This window comes from Eriocheir sinensis, chromosome 12 (genome assembly GCF_024679095.1).
Source record: "Eriocheir sinensis breed Jianghai 21 chromosome 12, ASM2467909v1, whole genome shotgun sequence".
Taxonomy (NCBI): domain Eukaryota; kingdom Metazoa; phylum Arthropoda; class Malacostraca; order Decapoda; family Varunidae; genus Eriocheir; species Eriocheir sinensis.
In genome coordinates this window covers 13,161,122-13,167,520 of record NC_066520.1, presented here as the reverse complement: position 1 = coordinate 13,167,520, position 6,399 = coordinate 13,161,122, and positions in this window count along the sequence as shown.

Below are 6,399 nucleotides of genomic sequence, written 5' to 3'. Positions count from 1 at the left end.
TTTTTCCATGGCTTTTACACACCAAACAGATCAAATTTATGGAATGTCGAGGTTTTTGGGTGCTATCAGAATTGGTATGTGCACATAGTTATTTCCCAAAACATGTGAAATAAGAGCAGGACTAGATAGGACCAGGTCGTCTTTAATCACGTTCTCTCTCTCTCTCTCTCTCTCTCTCTCTCTCTCTCTCTCTCTCTCTCTCTCTCTCTCTCTCTCTCTCTCTCTCTCTCTCTCTCTCTCTCTCTCTCTCTCTCTCTCTCTCCTCCGAGGAAAACTGATCGAATGTTTTAAAATACTTAATGGTTTCACGAATGTAGACAGAACAAAATTGTTTATAATCGATGACACTTTGCGAACGAGGAACAATGGCATAAAACTCAAATGTAGGCAAGTAAATTCAGACTGCACCAAATTTTTCTTTACCAACGTTGTAGTGCGAGAATGGAATAAGCTCCCACCGTCAGTGGTCCAATGTAACACGATTGACTCCTTTAAAAACAAGTTCGACCGTCACTTCCTTGAACTTAATATTAACTAGAATAGAAAAGCAACGTTTTGGAGCCATCTGATTAGTGTAGATTCACTTAGGTTTAAGGACAGACCACCTAGTCTGGACCATGGGGTGAATTTTCTGTGTATGATTCTGTGTAATTCTCTCTCTCTCTCTCTCTCTCTCACATTCTCATTACTTCGATCTCTATCACTCTCAATCTCATTCTCTCATTCCCATTATCATTCTCCCTCATTTTCATTTTCTCTCATTCTCATTTACTCTCTCACTATCATTCTCATTTTCTCTCATTCTCATTCTCTCTCTTCCTTATTCTCTCATTCTCATTCTCTCTCATTCTTTTTCTTAATCCCTCTCTCATTCTCTCATTCTCATTCTCTCTCTCATACTCATTCTCTATCATTCTCATTCTCTCATTCTCATTCTCTCTCTGTCTCATTCTCATTCTCTCTCATTCTCATTCTCTCTCTGTCTCTCATTCTCATTTTCATTACCTCTCTCTCTCTCTCTCTCTCTCTCTCTCTCTCTCTCTCTCTCTCTCTTACATGAGTTACCTTCGATTATTCATTCCACTCTTGTAAGTCTCTCTTGTTATCTTTGGTGATCAAGCCATCTCCACCACACCACAACCATTTCTCTCCCTAAAAAACATATTACCAACTCCTTTCAGTAATTGGTGCCTGACCTGTATATTACATTTTCTCCTTTTACTGGTTAATAGAACTCTAACAATGACATGCATGATTGTGTCACACGGTTGGTTGACGACGAGTCAAATATTAACTTGTTATATGAGTATCTGTAAATTTTTCTCCTTCCTGCCCGAATACTACCTTCTGTTTACTCTTATAGTGATTTTTTTAAAAATCTGAGATGTTCTACATAGAAGGCTGCACATGTTTCTACACCTCTAATCGTAATAAAAAAGTTGGACATTACTTTAACGTACACTTTCCAAACACCTGTCATGTTGGAAATTGGCTCAATACTCTCCTATGTGCAAATTCGTTGTTTGCAATCAAAATCATTGTGGCTGCAATAAATACGGAATTTATTTTTCTTTCTCGGAGGACTGTCACCCTGATAAAATTTAGCAGTTTATTTATATTCTTATTAAACTTTCTGGCATGCATTCAAACGTGGAATAATACTGAACCTTTCTTTTCAGACCCAACTAGGAATAAAGAGCCACAAATGACGTCGGAAATTTACACTTGAAATCATGGTCCACTTTACATTCTTATTAACTGTGTGTCTGGCAAGAGAAATTTGGTGCAGGGAACTAAAAGAACAAGGTGACAATGGAGCAATTTTTCCCTCCACTCACTACCCGATGCATTACAAAGACACTCGAAATAAAAACATTGCCGCCCATCCTGATACTAAATGGGCACTTGATTATATTCCGAGGAAACCACCTTCGCTCAAGGGTTCAGAGGGACGAGTGACGACTATGGGCAGTGAGTGGTGGCACAGCTATGCATCGGATCGACACCTCAACCGCTCCGAGGGACTATGGGCTCGCCGGGTCATTAGAGAGGCTACTGTGAGGGTCAGGCCCTACGGTCACCTTGATGCACTGATCCTCGACCTGGTTAACGCCCTACGCCTAAACTTCCTCCGAGTATATACTAATGGCAGCCTCAACGGTAAGTGTCTCCGGCTGAAGAGCTCCTTGCGTTTTTTTTTTTTTTCAAGCATGCAGCGAGTGCCCCCTACAGTAAATAATAAAGAAAGGCTGTCATGACGACATACCATAGATCATTCTGTCTGAGGGGAGCAAGAGAGTGGTGACACAGTTATGATTGCTTAATTAGCTCGAGGTAACGAGGAATCATTAACAATTTATAACCCTTACTCTACCATACAACACCTATATGCATTATCCAACTCACGAACAGATGAATAAATAAATAGAAACACCCCAACCACAACCACACACACACACACACACACACACATAAATGGACGCTAAATACTCTATGAATACGATAGTGATTAAGCGTGGTAGCTGAGACATTTTTTTTCCTTATCACTGTCTGAAAATAACGAAAGGAGGCAGATCGTATCAGATATTCCTGGCACTATAAAGCGATGAAGCCCCCGCGAGACATGACCTAGAACATGACCTATAACAGACATGAAACGCCCAGTGGCAGCAACAAACGACTGGGAGGGAGATCGATATTGTATTCTGTAAATTGATAATGATGACTAGATGATAGAGGCTGATTGCTGCTGCGGGAGGGGTCTTGAGTGACAGCCCTTTTGTTCGTATATGAAAGCAACCCTCCATACACCATTAAACGTGCTGGGAAGCCTATTGCGACTTCGGGGGAAAGGGACGGAAGTAGGGAGAAAAAGGTAATGAAAATAGAGATGCTAGGTAGGAAGAGAAAGGGGAAGAAGGCAGGAAGAGGGAAGAGAGGAAGTTAGAAAAGGATACAGGTAAAGAGGCACTCCAATACACCTACATGTTTTCTTTTTTTTCTTTTTTTACAGTAAAGGAAACAACTCAAGGGCAAAAATAAATGAGAAAAAAGACTGCGATTTTGGGGTCCCATTTATATATATTTTTTTTATTTGCATGTCGGCAGTATGCTTTGAGCTTGTATATATTTGATAATCATTTACTAAAACATCAAAATTACAGGAGAGCCAGTGACATCGTGTTCCCTATGGATGATCCCAAGGGTAGAAAGCCTGTCATTTAACACTGGTGGTCAAAGATTAACTATATGATTTTCAATGCAATAAACCTTCTCCCATGCAACAAAAACTACAGTTGGTGAAATAACTCTATACACGATTCAAATGTTTGTCCAGATATACTACCTGAAAATTATTGCCATATATATAATACTATACGCTAATATATATTTTTTTCAACGAGATTTTTTTTTTTCTCCTGAAAACAGTGATGAAACGAGTCAACTCCATCTTCAGGTCAACTCCATAAGCATCTACATTATTTACTCATAGTTCTTACACTGAATATAAAGTTCGGTTTTTAAGTCTCTTGTCAATCGAAGCCCTTCTTGTCCTTGAGACTTACCCAATGTTGGAGGGTGGGGGTGTGGAAGGGTGAGAAAGAAGGGAGGGAAGGAAGGGAGGGAAGGAGGAAGGGAAGCGAGGAAGGGCGACTCTCACTAACACGCCAGCAATAATTATTTCATGTCCACCCGAAACACATTTGCCTAACGTGGTGTCCTCACCCTTTTTCGTTTTCTCTTTTGTTGGTCGGGAGCAGTTTAAATTACTTGCCTATAATCAATCAATCAATGGGGGCATAAGACAGGGGGTGCGTTACTTCGCCCCACACTACGACGTTTCTTTACTCCGGGTTTTCCTCCGCGCAGCAGCCTCTCATGCATTATACGATCATCAACTGGCGTTATCTCATCAATAATGGCTGGAGGTGGCTGCAAAAAAACGAACGAATACCACTGTTCACGCTGGCCCAGCAGTAGGTATACCCACAGTTTTAAACTAGAGGGTTCAACTCCAATCTCTCGCTACGGTGAGAGGTGAAACCAATGCTCCTGCCTGTAACTCTGTGGTCGGCCGCCATAGGGTGACGGATTGGCGACCTTTCCATGATTCCACATGTTTACACTTAACCACTATTGGCTAGCCACCATTATGATATTTTGGAAAACTGTGCCGATCATCGTGTTGATTAGACATTGCTGCATATCATGATCACAAATTTATTGCACTTACGTATATCTACAATAAAATAATGAGAAAAATATATGGTAGTGTATAAACATTTTTATTCACCTTTTTTTCTTCAACTCCTTGTCATTCATGTACTTTTTTATTGCATTACATTTTCGTCTACAGCTTCAAATTCAGCACATCTTTCCGATTGAGATGGCATATGACATGTACCAATGTAACAATAATCAGTGGGTAAAAAATGGAGAAGAAAATAACAAGTCTATCTGACAGAGGATCGCCGAGGCGCTACTAACTTGATAATAGCTGCAGCGGACATAACTATGTATGTGATGTTAAATTTCTCTGTCTCGCCATCCATCATCCTAAGATGGCCGCCAGTTGTTTCAAAATCCAGGCTCTGGGAACCCTCAATGTATATAACTCTGTGGGTATACCCATGAACTCATTCGATAGAAGTAACACTTTTTAACTCTCCAAAATGATACTTCAGGAAAGATGATGTGGCCTTCACAAGTGCTGTGATGAAACTAATCAAATTACATTAATGAACACGTGCAAGATTTGTCATTAGCATGAATGAACTACATTAGCGGAGCAGTGTACAGAAGAAAACAACTGTAATTACCACTTTCATCCTCATCACCACTAGTTTCCCTACCAGTCCAAATACCATGAAAATCACCACTAACAGCATCACCACCTTCACCATACCTACACTATTATAGTTATCCTTATCCTTTTAATCATCTTCATCATCGTCATTAACAGACTTATTCTACTTTTTTTTTGTGGGGGCTATGCGATGATAAATAAATAAATAAATAAATATATATATATATATATATATATATATATATATATATATATATATATATATATATATATATATATATATATATATATATGGGGGTGTGGGTGTGTGTGTGTGTGTGTGATGAGGCAAGTAACATCGAGATAATTGTTACCTTCCCAACGCAGAGATGTTCCTGATGCAGAGGGTGGCGCGCCGCCCAATCTCCTACTGGGCTGTCTGGTCCTGCTCCGGGTTCCCTCCTCCCCCGGAACCCCCTAACCAAGGGGCCGTGGGCCAGGGGCTCGTCGTGGTGCTGTGTGACATTCAAACGACAGTCAACCTCTTAACACAAGTAATGCATAAATGAATATGCAGCTAGCCCATGCATGAGACGGCAGGCTAAAAATATCCGTACCCGACACACACACACACACACTTTTTTTTTATGTCGAGCCCGTCATGCCGAACACCATCCAGGCCCCTCAAGCAAGCCTACCGGCGCTATAAGCGTAGACGTAAAAAAAAAATAATGATAAATAAATAAATAAAATATAAAAAAAAAATATATATATATATATATATATATATATATATATATATATATATATATATATATATATGTGTGTGTGTGTGTGTGTGTGTGTGTGTGTGTGTGTGTGTGTGTGTGTGTGTGTGTGTGTGTGTGTATATATATATATATAAAAATATATATATATATATATATATATATATATATATATATATATATATATATATATATATATACATAACTGATATATTGATTGTTCTTTAAAATTGTTGATATATACATTTAAATAAATATCAAAGTGAATAGTTCATTCAAAAGCAAGTAAAAAAAAAAACAGTTAGAAGATAACATCATTAAAAAGAATTTCCCTTACTATTTGATAAACATTTACATCATTTATGATAGTATACAAACTTAGGGCTTACGTTATCACTGCCATTGTTACCACTAAAAATGCTACTACTATTACTACTACTACTACTACTACTATTATTGGCGTTTCCTTGACACTGTATCTGTTACTAATCTTGCTGTTGTTACTGCCACCAAGGCCGCTATGACGAAGGGGTTGAGGCATCATGTGTGGCTGCTGATGTTCCCCCTCCCTGACGACTCACTTCGAGACCATGCACCTTACCTTTACGTACCCATCGACTCACAGGTGATATTTTATTGACCGTTCATTCAGTTATCTTCGGGTATTAGCCTCAATAAAGGTTTCAAGTAGTGCATACATATTATCTAGTCGTCAATATTCATGGTAAATCGATATTAGGCAGTTTAAATTTATTTAGAAAGCCTGCTATCCTTAAATTTATGCAAAGACCCCATCCATGAAAATTGCCGGCTGAAATACTACACGCACTCGACTCCATCATACAA